The sequence below is a fragment of the Acipenser ruthenus genome, chromosome 3, assembly GCF_902713425.1.
Source record: "Acipenser ruthenus chromosome 3, fAciRut3.2 maternal haplotype, whole genome shotgun sequence".
Taxonomy (NCBI): Eukaryota; Metazoa; Chordata; class Actinopteri; order Acipenseriformes; family Acipenseridae; genus Acipenser; species Acipenser ruthenus.
Window position 1 is genome coordinate 69,191,584 of NC_081191.1, and position 16,847 is coordinate 69,208,430.

The following is a 16,847-nucleotide window of genomic DNA, read 5'->3' on the forward strand; positions in this document are numbered from 1 at the left end:
TCCAAAGGACATTCTCCCAGAATGATTGTGGCTTGTCAATATGCATTTTAGCAAATTTCAGTCTGGCTTTTTTATGTTTTTCTTTCAAAAGTGTAGTCCTCCTGGGTCTTCTTCCATGGAGCCCACTTTTGCTCAAAAAGCGATGGATGGTGCGACCAGAAACTGACGTACCTTCACCTTGGAGTTCAGCTTGTATCTCTTTGGCAGTTATCCTTGGTTCTTTTTCTACCATTCGCACTATCCTTCTGTTCAATCTGGGGTCGATTTTCCTCTTGCGACCATGCCCAGGGAGGTTGGTTACAGTTCCATGGACCTTAAACTTCTTAAGAATATTTGCAACTGTTGTCACAGGAACATCAAGCTGCTTGGAGATGGTCTTGTAGCCTTTACCTTTACCATGCTTGTCTATTATTTTCTTTCTGATCTCCTCAGACAACTCTCTCCTTTGCTTTCTCTGGTCCATGTTCAGTGTGGTGCACACAATAATACCAAACAGCACAGTGACTACTTTTCTCCATTTAAATAGGCTGAATGACTGATTACAAGATTGGAGACATGTGTGATACTAATTAAAGAAACTAATTAGTTTGAAATATCACTATAATCCAATTATTTATTATCTTTTCTAAGGGGTACCAACAAATGTGTCCAGGACATTTTAGAATATATTTGTAGAATAAGCAATAACTCATCTCTTTTCACAGCTTCTTTGCTTTATTCTATGACATACCAAAGGCATGCAAGTATACATGATAAAATAGCTTTTAATTTCATCACTTTTCAGGAGGAATGAAGCATTATTTCAATGAGCTGTAAGGGTACCAACAAATTTGAGCACGTCTGTACATGGGTATTCAGGCTGAAAAGCAAAAGCGGCCTTGTGGACTCATGAACTTGGTGTTACAATACCTCTAGTAATAACCACCAAGAATTTAAGGTAGTAATCCCAAAACACATTTAACATCTACAGTAGATCATGCTCACTGCCTGAAACCCCTCCCTAAAATCCACCTTCCAAAAATTACCCATGCATATTTAGTATTACATTCCCAGAAACACAAGATTAATGAGGACTTTTTTTTCTTCCTTTGTTGTGTCGTGATCTGACACTTTGTTTTCTTAAAACGCTTTTGCAGCAAACAAGTTCTGGCCCAACCTGTCTAGAAAGAGTAGCACCGGCACTGACACTGGATTAAATTTGATTCCTGAAACAGAGAGGATTTCATTGTCACAAAAGCTGGATTTAAAGACTTGTTAATTAAGCAAAGCTGTGGACATCAGAGAGAAGTTAAAACAACATGCTTAAAAAAATTAATATGTGAAAAAATTAGACCATGTGGAAGACAAAGAACAGAAAGGCCACATGTCAAGTCACAATATGAGCTAAGGCCTGAATAAAATTAGTTTATGGTTTTGCCATATCTATACTTTATAATGGCTATGTGGTGCCATAGTTTTGATTTAATCCAGGCCTAAGTTAACAAGCTGTAACAGACTATATCACAAAACACAACAAAGGAGTCTAAAAAGGACAGTTTAATGATTGTGGCTCCAGCTTTCAGTAAATGATTTAAAGTTTTCAGCTGTATGAAAGTGCAGATACGGAGCATTAATTGTGAAATGTCGTTACTTTGGCCCGTTTTGGGTGCAGTTGATGTATGAATATTAATCATAATTGTGAGGTTTTTAGCTGCTCCCAGGTAAACAACTCCATTTAACAGACTTATGGGCTGAAGTTACCTTAAAATAACAAATATTTCACGAAGAAAATGGTTAATTAAATGATTAAATAACTAAATACAATTCTTAAATCTAAATAATTTGACTTTACATGGGGCTGGGTTTTTAGTGCTCAGATCTTTTTAAGCAGAATGTCCTTTATTAACAGCAAGCAGGTGCAATGTCAATGTGAATACTGACCCATAAACATGACTGGTGCGTGGTTATACAAAGACAAGTCATTCAGTAGAGAAAGTCTCTTAAATCTTAGACAAGCTATATTCTTTGGTTTCAGTGTGCTTTAACAATTTCCATGCATTGAGGCTGATCTCTCTTTTAATTTAATTGGAAAAAAGAAGGGTCTGCTTTTAAAGTCAGTGGCCAGGCCCAGGATTTATTGATTCTTTATGTCCCAAAATGATGTGCATTGCACTTTTTCCATAAGTGAAGTCAGATTGTGGTATATGCTAAAACAGGATTTTTTCATATAACAGGATTTCTTTTCATATAACTGCATGCAGCTTTGATGTGGAATGCTGCATTACTGTGACCGCAGCATCAACAGATGGCCCCGGGCCTCACCCGTGGTTACAGAGTGTGTATAAATAAAGCTGGGGGACTGCCTCCATGCCAAAGGAGTTTACTTTTAAGTTTACCCACAAAGCACCCAAAATGACTGTATCTATGCTTCTTGGAAAATAAATGACAGTACGGAAAGATGGAATATTTTCAAAAAGGCTAATATTAACAACATAAACATGTGTATATATACATATTTTTTATGGCTCTGCAACAAGCAATATTTATTATGTAAAATAGAGTAGTGTGCTAAATAAGGAATACAAAAAAAGTTAATTAATAAAAAATATTGCACATAACTGATGTCGGTCTTTAGACATTTGCCTTAGAAATGTCCCAGTGACCAAATATTTGTGTTGTATCTCATAAAAACAAGACTCCAGCCAAACCAACTTTGACAAGCCTGCATATTACCCTTAGTTGGTTCACATTCCCTTCTATAATATAATGACGGTGTCTTGAGGCCTACTCCTCCACTAGTATAACCTGCAACTGCATCAATTAAGTAGGCAGAGAACTGTGGCTACAAATGTGACCTGCAACAAATGCTTGATTGGATTGAGATCCAGGGATTTGGATGGACAAGGTAAATGACTGAAATCTGTGCCTCAAACCAATTACAGACTATACCAGCATGAAAATAATGCACCCTGATGATCTTCAGTGGACCAATCGGGTATAAAGATATTTCGTAATCACCGCCATTTAATTACAGGTGATACAAGAGGTCTTTGTTGTCAAGAACTTGTTGATTTTATGAGCCTCTTAGATTTCTGTTATTTCAACACATTTCCAGTTTCCACTCATCTTATAGTTTGAAAAGTGATTATGCTTTATATGGAATTACTCTCTATCCTCAGCTTGACCATAGATGTACTGTGGATAGCTCTTGAGTCTGCACATATTACAGCCAAACCCATGTACTACATTAGGTAATGCTCAAACCACACCCAACCGACAAAGGACTACTGTAGATGGACAGCAAGTAAAAGTCAAGGTGTGAACACCACCTTACTTCTTTCTCGCTTCCAACCTTACAGAAGTGATGGGCCCAGCTGAGTATCCAGGAACAATCCTTAAATAAAATAAATATATGAGGCCAAATAAATCTGCAGTAATATTTAATATTGAAAAAATAAATCTGTGCGCTTAAATATCTCTAATTAAAATGGAACAACAACAAAAAGAATCGATAAAAAAGGAATGCAGTGTTATTTTGTTTGAAATGGATATGGAAGCCATCCTGGAAAAATTAAGTAAAGAGCTGCCAGAAACACACAGAAAATAATAAGGCTACAGAAACTGAGGTGCTGTTAGTTAGCCCTTAAATTGTGCTTATAAACCATGAAACAATTCACTTTATGAACAGAAAACTAAAACAATTGTAGCAAAACCTTAAATGATGTATCGAATTGCCGCAATTGTACGCTAAAGACAGCTTCAAAGCTGTTATGTAGCGCACGCTTGAAGAGTTATGTAAAAAACATCATAAAATAGTCATTATACAATGCCAAATTACACCAAACACAACTATAGACATCAAAGTGTAAACAGCACAATTAGAGATATTTTTCTTTTCTTTTTTTTTTTTTTTTTTTTACTTATAGTGTTTTAATGATCTAAAGAGACAGTATCCAAATGCACTATTGTAAACAAATTATGTATTAAAATTGTTATTGTTGAGTGACTGTGAATTGTAGGCTTTGTATGAAAAATATTTAGTATAAACATATTTAGATATGTTTGGTAGTGTGTACGTGTTTACAGATATATTTTAATATATATTTTTTTAATATTGGGATGTTCCAACTATTGGCTATAATTGGCATAGAAGAACAAAACTGAACAAAATATAGGAAACATTTTGCCCCTAAATGCATTTAATACCTTCACCCATTCCAGAGCATAGCAGAGGCAGCCCCTGTGGGAAGGGAAGATCCCGGAGAGAGCCAGGAACCAAGCACCCAGGGAAAAACTGCCCTGGCGGTGAAGGATGTAAAACTCCCAAGCTGTGAAGGCTCCAGCAGTTGGGAATCTTTCCAGGTGCAGCTAGAAACAATCAGGAGGCTAAACGGCTATGGCACTGCCGAGAAAGTGCTGCTGCATATGCCGTCTGGGAGCCTGGGGAGTTACGCAGCACTAACTGAGGCGCTTGCACGTCGCTTAGGTAGCCTGAATGACCCAGCGGGACTGAAGCTGTGGCTGCGGTGACGGGACTGCCAACGGGGAGAACCGAGCTAGCCTAGTCTCAGAACTCAAACAGGCTTACACAGGATCCTCCCCCAGGAACAAGAAGAGCAAAGAAGGCTGCAGTTTATTGAGGTGCTGGGAGCTGGGGGGGCGGGGGTGGGCTGAGGAAATACCTGTGGCTACAGCAACCCCAGACCTGCAGGCTGCTGCAGTTGGCACAGGAACAGGAGGAGGTGACCAGAGAAGAAACTAAAGCTGCGGGCCCAGGTGGCAGTCCACCAGGCTCAGCAGCATGATGGGGAATTGGGGAGCAGTGTCCAGCGGTTACCTCTGCTTCAGGAGATAGCAGCGCTGCACAAAGTAATGCCGATGAGCAGCCTCCAGAAAGCCGCCCCACGACCCTGCATCTCCTGGAACTGCAGCCGATCCGGGCACCTGTATGCTCAATGTCTATCAGCAACACCCCCTGCCGCAGACCTAGAACCTTGGGAAGCCATTGGGAAACACCTGGCCTGAGTAGAGGGGAGATCCGAGGCCCGAAACAATGCCGCCATGTCCAGAGATGACACCGTCTCATGCAACAGCTGACGGTCATGCCCTGGAGACTTCCTGCACATCCCTATCCGAATCATCCCCTGCACAGCTCTGGTGGACACCAGCTCCAGCATCACCCTGGTAAGGATGGACATCCTCCAGGGGGTTGGAGGAGGTCAACAAGCCTGCCTGCAGCCTAGGACCAGCATTACCTAATGCACGTTCTTCAAAGCTTGAATGAAGGGGCAGCAGTGTGGAGTAGTGGTTAGGGCTCTGGACTCTTGACCGGAGGGTCATGGGTTCAATCCCCGGTGGAGGACACTGTTGTTGTACCCTTGAGCAAGGAACTTTACCTAGATTGCTCCAGTAAAAACCCAGCTGTATAAATGGGTAATTGTATGTAAAAATAATATGATATCTTGTAACAATTGTAAGTCGCCCTGGATAAGGGCGTCTGCTAAGAAATAAATAATAATAAATAATAATAATAATGTGGTCGTATACCATGTTAAAATGACACCCGCACCAATTTTTGTTTTAATACCAAGCAATTTATTCTGCCTTAGCTAATGCGGCACAAAGAATTTAGATTTACTATGTCCCTTGGTTACAGTAAATTGATTTAATCTGATGAAACATGAAGATTATTTTACCCATTATTAAAAAAGAAATCACACACTTATTATTGAAGCAATTTAATTGTTGTACTTCAAAACCATTGGCTGACTGGCAGGGACATAGGGGAAATAGTTTTTAAATGATGATTGATATGATTCTTTAAATCAAACATAGACTAGTTAAAAAAGGTTTTGACACTGGAGAAAAGGCTTTTTATAGCACAGCATTATTTTGAAAGCTTGAGCTAGACCTTTGGCTGGACTTGGCTTCCCTTGCTTCCTGGCACCCCTTGGTTCAACTGAGCCAAGGCTGGATTTGTTTCAAAAGATGAAAACATTTGCTGACACATATTTGCTAGGGCGGATCAAAAGTGACCGGGGATGGGGCAAATAACAGCTGTCAGGGGCAGATTGCTCTGTTGCAGTAGATTATGTTGCTAGATACCTGCCTAAAAATATGACCAAAATTGAAATAAAAAAATCAGTGTGTTTTCAGTGTGGTCAACTTTTTAAAAATGTTTCAATTAGTGTAATGAACTTGGAGATAAACCTTCAGATTAAATTAACAAGTACAATAAAAAATCAAGGCTCTTTGTTTATTAGAATTCATAATGTTTATCATCTTGTACACTATTTTTAATAATAAAGTATAACTGAAACATTCCATACATTAATGTATGTCACAGAAGAACACAAGTAACAAAACTACTGATCTAAGCAAACCACTTGGCTTAAACATATCTAAAAGACAAGACCAAACACACCATGGTAGATCATGAGATCATTGTCTATTTAAGCTATTTAAACAGTGGCCGCCCTAAAATGTATTAACCTGATTTTCATTTCACTTCACTGTTTATATTTTTTGTTTATTAATTGGTGGATCTATAAATCAGCCCAGAGGGAAAACCTAACTCAGTTAAAAAGTGGAGGTACTTCAGTCCACCATGCCTTAGATAATTAAAATAGGAGCTGCTCATATAACAGGAGTGGAAGAAATGGTTTGTCTACACCAACCAGTCTTTTGGGTGTCAACTGCAATTTCACTTCTCTGTGGGTCGAAAACCCAGGTAGCAGAACCTTTAACTCCGCAACACTGTCTTTGAGCCTGTCTATCAGACAGATCTCTGTAGAAACAGATGTTTCTTTTAAACATAAATATATTTTAGGGGAATAAAATGACCAAACCATGGTGAGCTCTAAAATGCAGTACAAAAATAAATGTTGTCAATTCTCTGATTAATAAAGAATGTTCAGCGAGTTTGTCATTTTAGCTTGAGGGAAAACAATCAGCTTACAAAAAATGTATTCTCGATGTATTTTAAATATAAATCATTGTGTTGAAATAACACAAATGTGTTTTGGGTAGGCTACACATTACATTATGTAAAAATATCAATCTGTACAGTAGGCCTATACAGTATACAGTACAGTAGTAAAATCAAATGAATATCTAGTGCACTTTTTTTTGCTTTACCCTACTGGTAACACAAAATAAATCATGCTGCTGCATTGTTCTCATTGGTGTACAATGCGAATAAAAAAATATTTTAAATTGAAACTAATGATTTTAGGGGTTTTTATTTTATTTTAATTATTATTATTATTATTTTTAACTTGGTCTACTTAGTAGCTTAGACAATTAACACACAATAGATCATGGTCCTATACAGATGTTCAGAATGAGCTGGAGGGGTCAGTGGCACATGTGTGCAGTCTACTGCTACCAACATGCTGGGAAAACCAGAAATGTCATAGAAATTTGTTTTCAAGGCTTGTAAGTACTTGGGTGTTCATCTCAAAAATTCATTGAGCACAACTGGCAACACACAAGAAAAAGCAGATTTGGAAATGCCAGCAACAATTGTGACTGTTTTTTAACTGTTTAAAACATGCTTTCAAAGGTTCTTAACAAATTGATGCAATTGTAAGTGTCGCAATTGCCTGCAGCTTTAGTACATCTCTTTACAATATTTGATGATCCCTTATTTGCCTTATCTCCACCCTGATTTTGCGACTTTCTGCAGGAACGCCCAGAATTACATATTCATGGGGGCTCCTGAGTGGCGCATCCAGTAAAGGCGCTCCGCGTGGAGTGCAGGATGCGCCCTATAACCTGGAGATCATAGGTTTGAATCCAGGCTATGTCACAACCGACCGTGACCGGGGGTTCCTAGGGGGCGGCGCACAATTGGCAGAGCATCGCCTGGGTAGGGGTAGGCCGATAGGGCGGAGCCGGCAGATCTGTGTTGTCCTCCAGCACTATAGGTCTGGTGGCCTCGCTGTGGATCTGCAGTGCGAAAAATGTCTGATTGGCAGGAGCACGTTTTGGAGGACGCGTGTTTCAGCCACCATTTCCCGAGTCGGGGGGGGGGGGGGGGGGAGGTTGCGAGCGGTGAGCCGAGGATACAGATAATAATTGGGCATACAAAGTTTGTGAGAGAAAAACCAGGGTCAAAAATTGGCGACGACTAAATTAAAAATAAATAAATAAATAAATACATAAATAAATAAATAAATAAAGCACAAATAAGAACTGTGGCTGCAAAGCATTTGTTAAAATGATGCTAACAGTGTCGTGTTTGTTTAGTACTTTTCGCGCTACACTTCCAACTGGTTTTCAATGATTGCGACAGATGCAACACTTTAGTACATCTATCACAATATATTTTGTTATTGTTTTATTTTAGTGCATGTCTTGTGCAACCATTAAATGCAAAAAGGACAATAACGTAGTTGATTGGCTAATTAAGACTATGTTTGCCACGCTAGATTATACTGAAAAACTTAAAATAATATCTGAAGGGAGGCCACAACCAAAAATTGAAATTGCTAATAAGAACAGGTCATTTCATAGTGGTTGGTGTGACAGAGTGGATTGGCTGACCGGAGGTGGAGCAAATAACCATCTTTATTGCTGGCCTTGTTTACTTTTCAGTAACTCTGCGCATGGTCAAAGTATGGCTTTATTGATTTAAAAAATCTGGATTGGGCTATAAAGCGTCACAGCAAGTCGAGAGACCATATCAGTTGTGAAGTTAAACTTTAACTTCTGGGGCAGGTTAGTGTGCGTGTGTAAAACTGTTCTTTTTTTTTTTTTTACTGAAAAATGTTACTTATCCACCAAAGAAAGGAAGAAGAGGGGAATTCTGTGTCTTCTCTGTCACCACTGTCAATCACACAGACGACACTGTGGGAGCAGCGGGAAAGTTTTATTTTTTTATTTTTTTTATAAATCTTTAGATCAACTGAGAAGGTATGCAAAATTATTGTTAAAATTAAAATTACTGTTTTTTTATTACTTTTGGGAGGAGGTTTTCCATCAGCCACCTTTGCTTCAAGATATAGCTGAGTAACAGTTTGTCTGAATTGCTTCTTTTATATTAAATAGATACGTTTCATATGTACAGAACATTATCTAATTATTTTGTTGACCATTTATTAAAGGTGGGGTGCAGTGATTTTTTTTCTTCATAATTCACTTGTATGGTACTGTTGGAATGTCAATAAAAGTATCTGTGTAGTTTTAATGTGCAGGTTTTAACTCCAAGTGCATAAAAAACAACTTTGAAGTTGATGCTTTTGAAGTCTAGCTACCCGGAAGCCTGCAGTTAATTTATGCGTGATGTCACACCAGGATAAGCTAGCCAACCAGCCCACTGGAACACACCGCGGGAAGTGATCATGGTGAACAGGTGTGTTGTGTACGGTTGTTCCCAAGCACCAGGACTTTTGGTATCTCTCCACGAGTTTCCAAAAGAACCTGAACGTTGTTGAAAATTGGTGAAGTTTGTGAAGAGGACCAGGGCTTGGGATGCGAAGCCCAACACCAGCTGCATCTGCACCTCTCACTTCACAGAGGACAGCTTCATAAACCTGAGGATGGTTAAGACAGGGGCTGCAAAGAAAGCTTCATTAAAAAACGATGCAGTACCATCTATTTACCCGGAGGTTACCTGCAGGACAGCAGCATCAAAAGATTTTTAATAAAAGATGCATATTCTGCTGACTGTTAAGGCTTGAAATACTGCCAAGAAACAAACTCAGAATTAGAAAAATATGAAACAAAACAAATAAAAAAAAAATAACCAGCGGTGCTACTCCACCGTCATCAGACTATCCTATAAGGTTAACAACATACTCAGGTCACAGCGTCCTGCTTCGCCATGTTAGACTGTCTTCAAACCCAAACGCAAACTGCCATTTGAAACATGCAGGCTGAAAAAAATGGGAGTGAAGCAAGTGCAGAAAATGTAAACAATTAACAAAGTAAAATCAATAAACAAACAAAAACTGTGTATAAGTTATGCTCATTGGAATCTGATGTCGGGGAATGTGGAGGCGAATCATCGTGCTGGCTGGTAGAGAAAATGCATTGAATTGGGGCAAAACGTTAAGAAGATATGAAAATTGTTGTCAGTCAAAATAGAATAATACGATTCTTCTGCTGCTGGTGGCTTAAGGGGACCCCAAGACCTCTGCTTTTTTATTTGGCCACCAACCACCACTGATGTGATGAATGGGTGAGTTGGCCGCTACAGTCTTAAAGTCTGTATGTCAGTTTGACAAAAGGAAGTAGTGAAAAAAGGGCTCAGCATTAAGGACTTTGCAGCTAATTAGTTCTGAATGGCTGGATACTTTGAACTAGACAGAATAAAACCCTTAGTGTAGGAAAGATAACAATAAGTCATCAGAACATTTGAAAGCATCTCATAAAAATTCCTGTGTCCTAAGCAATAAATCCAACGGCCCATATATAAAGCCTTAAATAAGAAAGTAAGAAATATTGATCATTACACTCTTATCCCATTTATTTTATTATTTAATATTTCATTTAAACTTTTAAAGAAGAATAAGAGAAAATGACCCTTACACTTAAACATTCTTTGCAGTTTTTTATTGATATTGAACCCATTTAAATTGAAATAAATCACATTTTTGATTATAATATTGAATATTAATAATTACATTTTTTATGGCAAGTAATTTAATCAAGCATTAAGTTTGTTGGAGAATCTAGTATACAGTGAACTTCTGGTGGTAGATGTAGACTGGAGGAATACAGAAAACAGCATTAGTCTTTAGATAATATATTTAGAAGCTGTAATAAGTGCTGTAATTCTTTGTAGCGGAACCATGTTTATTTTGTTTGTTTGTTTTTAAATCAATTAGGGGTAAATGTACTGCTCAATGCATTTATGAGGCGAACACCCAAGTACCTAATTTTCACTCAAGTCAGGGTGTACTTACAAACCTTGAAAGCATGTCTGGTTTAGCGAGGGGCTACTGTATGATTAAGAAAAGCTTTTTGGAGGTAAAGGTGGGGGCAGCACTATATAATCTGGTGGGATTAAACTACTGTGGCAAAGTGGTTTGCAGTGTGCAGGTGTAGAGGTGATGCAGTGTTCAGTAATAACAAACACAACACAGTTCACGGTGAAAAACAGCTCTTTATTTATGCTGGATTGCTTGTTAGGCATCCTTAAATAATAATACCTGGCCTACAGAACGATGTGTATAGCGCAGCTAAACCACGGGGTTCAGCCCCAAAATAATAATACTAATAATGACACACACAATCACAAGTCCAATAGTGAGTGCTCCTAGTGCAAGTGGTGATTTAAGAAGTGCAGTGTAGTCCGGGTTTGATGCTGGCTTTACGCAACAGCTCCCGAATATTTAGCCATCTAGAATAACAAATAACAACAGTTAAACAGACAGATAACACTAAACACTCACGGTACTTTTTTGTTTGTACGTCCTTTACAGGTCTTTCCATTACCATAACAAAGGAACAGATTGCTTTGCCACATCCTCTGATATACCCTCAGTCACGCAAGTGCAGTCATGTATCCTCCAATCTATGACTAACACATCGCCTACCTCATTAAGGCGATGACTTCTGGTATTGTGACTCCACCCCCTTTCTGGATGGCTGACTTCCAACTGACCCTGGAATTAACTGCCAGACCATCCAGTCCGGGGCACACTGTTCCTGTTATACCGCGCCCTCACAGGTCGGGAGGGAGATTGTTGACTAGGATTAATTCGCTCTCTGTCACAACTGCCTTTCATTTTTTTATATATGTAACAGTATTAAAATAGATAAAATGAAGACGGAACAAAATGCATTGTACAGATGACATTTAAATTTAACAAAAACAATGTTATTTTGATTCTTGCACCCTTGCATGTTTAGATGTTATTCTTCGGGCACCCTCTGCTGCAGCAAACGACAACTCAACTATTTATTTGAACAATGTCGCATGACTCTCGCAATGTATAATGCTAGAGATCTCGTTAAGAAGACACAACAACTATTTAAATTAGTATATTGCAGATCTCTTCATTAACATATTTTCACTTAGTACATACAACAAAATGTTTACTTTGCTAAGTGTTGCAATGAAAATGCAAATTGCGGTATGTTCGCGCTGTAACTGGCCCATCTTAGTACATCTACCCCTTAGTGTTTTATTTTCTGCCATTTGCAATATTTTCTGCCCTTCACCCCTGTTGTCCTATTAGGTGGCTTCAACATCCACCTCTCAAACCCTAACCACTCTGCTGGATTTATTGACCTTCTTTACTCCTTTGCCTTCTGTCACTTGACCTCATCTTCACCAGGGACTGCTCCCCCCCCCCCCCCGCCCTCTCTGTCACTGCTCTCGATATCTCTGATCACTACTTTATCTCCTTCTCTCTGTCGCTCCCATCCCTTCCTACTCCACGACCCCCTCTGTCACCTTCCGTCGAAACTTTCGTTCTCTCTCCCCCTCAGTCTTTTCCTCTACTGTTCTCTCACACCTCCCCTCTACTCCCAACTCTCTGTAGACTCAGCTACCTCCACCTCTCTTCTCCTGCCTCGACTCCCTTTGCCCCCTCAACTCTTGACCTGCCAGCCCCTCCCTGCCGCAGCCTTGGCTATCCTCCATGCTCTGCTCGGCTCGTCCTGAACTGCGCTCTGCTGAAAAAAAATGGAAGAAAAACAATCTCTCGCTGCCTTGGATCTCTATCACTCGCTCCTCTCTTCTTTCTCCTCTACACTAACTTCTGCCATACACTCCTACTTCCACTCTATCATTCAGTCGTCTAATAATCCCCGTAAACTTTTCTCCACCTTCTCCTCCCTTAGCCCTCTTCCACCTTCCTTTATCTCTGCTGACGACTTTGCCTCATTCTTCTCCAAAATCACAGACATCCGCAAACTTCAGGAAGGTAGCTTAGTAGGGGTTTTCCCTTACTCGTTGCTCCCACGCTACAACGTTGCTCCGCTCCCTCCACTGGCTCCCTATCGCTGCCCGCATCCAATTAAAACTCTTGTACTCGTGTATCGCTGCCTCAACCTTTCTACTCCATCCTATCTCCAGGCTATTATTTCTCCTTACACCCCCTCTCACCCCCTTCGTTCCCCCAACACCGGAAGATTAGCTGAACCCCCCTCCGCTCCCCCCGCTTTAAGTGCCCACTCCTTCTCCACCCTTGCCCCTCAGTGGTGGAATGATCTACCCACGGATATCAGGACTGCTCAGTCCCTGACCACCTTCCGGCGCCTCCTCAAGACACACCTGTTCAGACAGCATCTGTAAACCTCACAACATCTTCTTGTACTTGCACTGAACTGCCCCACATTTTGCTGTATTCTACTACTGCTCTTAATTATAACTATTTTCGGTATCTTGTATTTCATTTTACTCTTAAAGGTGTCCGTGTCCATGCTTTTTGTAATTGCTCTTACTTGAAATGGTTCTTATCCATTTATAGTACGTACTACATGCTCTTAATGGAATTTACTCTTACAAGCAAATATCATTACTATAAGTTTAACTCTTAAAGGTAATTATTTACTGTATTATTTATTTTGCTCTTATTTGAATTTGAACGTACAGTACTGTGCAAAAGTTTTAGGCAGGTGTGAAAAAATGCTGTAAAGTAAGAATGCTTTCAAAAATAGACATGTTAATAGATTATATTTATCAATTAACTAAATGCAAAGTGAGTGAACAGAAGAAAAATCTAAATCAAATCCATATTTGGTGTGACCACCCTTTGCCTTCAAAACAGCATCAATTCTTCTAGGTACACTTGCACAAAGTCAGGGATTTTGTTGGCATATAGTCAGGTGTATGATTAAACAATTATACCAAACAGGTGCTAATGATCATCAATTCAATATGTAGGTTGAAACACAATCATTAACAGAAACAGAAACAGCTGTGTAGGAGGAATAAAACTGGGTGAGGAACAGCCAAACTCAGCTAACAAGGTGAGGTTGCTGAAGACAGTTTACTGTCAAAAGTCATACACCATGGCAAGACTGAGCACAGCAACAAGACACAAGGTAGTTATACTGCATCAGCAAGGTCTCTCCCAGGCAGAAATTTCAAGGCAGACAGGGGTTTCCAGATGTGCTGTCCAAGCTCTTTTGAAGAAGCACAAAGAAACGGGCAATGTTGAGGACCGTAGACGCAGTGGTCGGCCAAGGAAACTTACTGCAGCAGATGAAAGACACATCATGCTTAGTTCCCTTCGCAATCGGAAGATGTCCAGCAGTGCCATCAGCTCAGAATTGGCAGAAAACAGTGGGACCCTGGTACACCCATCTACTGTCCGGAGAAGTCTGGTCAGAAGTGGCCTTCATGGAAGACTTGCGGCCAAAAAGCCATACCTCCGACGTGGAAACAAGGCCAAGCGACTCAACTATGCACGAAAACACAGGAACTGGGGTGCAGAAAAATGGCAGCAGGTGCTCTGGACTGATGAGTCAAAATTTGAAATATTTGGCTGTAGCAGAAGGCAGGTTGTTCGCCGAAGGGCTGGAGAGCGGTACACGAATGAGTGCCTGCAGGCAACAGTGAAGCATGGTGGAGGTTCCTTGCAAGTTTGGGGCTGCATTTCTGCAAATGGAGTTGGGGATTTGGTCAGAATTAATGGTCTCCTCAATGCTGAGAAGTACAGGCAGATACTTATCCATCATGCAATACCATCAGGGAGGCATCTGATTGGCCCCAAATTTATTCTGCAGCATGACAACGACCCCAAACATACAGCGAAAGTCATTAAGAACTATCTTCAGCGTAAAGAAGAACAAGGAGTCCTGGAAGTGATGGTATGGCCCCCACAGAGCCCTGATCTCAACATCATCGAGTCTGTCTGGGATTACATGAAGAGAGAGAAGCAACTGAGGCTGCCTAAATCCACAGAAGAACTGTGGTTAGTTCTCCAAGATGTTTGGGCCAACCTACCTGCCGAGTTCCTTCAAAAACTGTGTGCAAGTGTACCTAGAAGAATTGATGCGATTTTGAAGGCAAAGGGTGGTCACACCAAATATTGATTTGATGTAGATTTTTCTTCTGTTCACTCACTTTGCATTTTGTTAATTGATAAATATAAATTATTAACATGTCTATTTTTGAAAGCATTCTTACTTTACAGCATTTTTTCACACCTGCCTAAAACTTTTGCACAGTACTGTATTTTCTACTGATTTTATTGTACTTTACAACTGCTCTTATCTGTAAGGTGATACTGTGTAATGTGATATTGTGTAATGTGATATTTTGCAATGTGATACTTTGTAACAGCTGTAAGTCGCCCTGGATAATAATAATAAATAATAATAATATAGTTTTCGATTATAGACGCCGACTTTTGTTTCTGTCGATGGGTGCTTTTAAATGGGGGGGTCGTAATTGAAGTCTAATTATATTATAATGCATTAAATTATAATAAATGTACTTGCCTGCAAACACTGTCTTCACTGATGTCCCAGCTTAAAGAAATTATGTCTCACTGTATCTCTCCGGATGAAACTGTCAGCAATCTTATTTACATCTAGTTCTCTGGTAAGGTCTTTTTTTGAATTATGTTAGCTAATTTTACTGTAAGTCACTTTAGCAACCGACATGCATTAATGGGTTAAACCATTTCGTGTTCTATATAAAGTGTTGTAAAATATAAAAATTAGGGGTGCATCGATAATCGGTAACTTATCGGCATGGCTCCAAAATAAGGGGAAAAAACACAATCTGCTTTTGGCATTTTTTATTATTTTTACCAATTATGTCCACCGATATAAATTAGCTTTTTTTCCCAGCGCAGCATTTATTATTTCGGTTTGGTGTGCTTACTGATGACGCAAGAACACTGAGACAGCCATTTTCCTTCAGTACTGAGTGTAAGGTGTGATCAACCAGCATGTCTCAAAAGCAGATTGCAAGTTGTGTGCAGCAAAAATCTTACGTGGGGGCAATAGCTGTAAGGACTATAATACAACAAATTTAATTCATCATCTCAAGGTATGTCACCCCCTTGAACACGCAGACTTCTCAAGACCACTAAGGAAAAGAAAGATGTATAACTGGAGAAAAAAAATGTCAACGTAGCTAACTTTAATTCAAACACTAAAACATTCAAAGCAATTTGATGGTGAAGGTCCCCGGGCAAAGGAAATAACTTAACGGTTAATTGAATTTATAGCTCTGGATGATCAGCCATATTCGGTTGTTCAAAATACTGGATTTCGCCGACTCATTCAATGTCAGGAGCCTCATTACACACTAGTAGAAAGTTTATGTTGGAGACTGCGCTGCCGAAACTGGGCCCATGAGTATTAAAGTGGACTAACTACATTTTTACAGTTTTGAGAAAATGAAGGTCAAAGTTGAATGACTGCTGAAAAATCAGAAAATGTTATTTTAACATTTGTTTTAATGTGAAGAGGAACACTACAGTGTTGTCTTTAAGTTCTAATGGTTAAACTTAAAATAATGAAACATTTTTATATTGTTTTGGCCAAAAATATAACATAGTCCAATTTTATTCTAAGGATTTTTTTTTTTGTTCTCATGCAATATAAAGAAAGTTTATGTCCAAAAATATCAACATTTTAGTGAACAATAATATTGTAACAGTTGCATTTTTTAGTAAAATATCAAACCATAACATAACAAAGTGGATCATCTTAAGCTTTGTGAAAAAGAAATGTCAACTTTTGTTGTGAAACATCTCAGTTTTCCCTTTTAAGGTAGCTTTAAAACAACTATATTACAGTCTTTCAGATTTATTTCCAGTGTTTCCAATGTAAAGATGTGATCTAGTTGGAGATCTTGCTCTAGGACTGATTAATTTACAGCCTTTACAGTATGATCACCATTCAGTAATTTTCCAGCTTCTCACTGTAGGACTCATCATCGAAACTGCATTCCT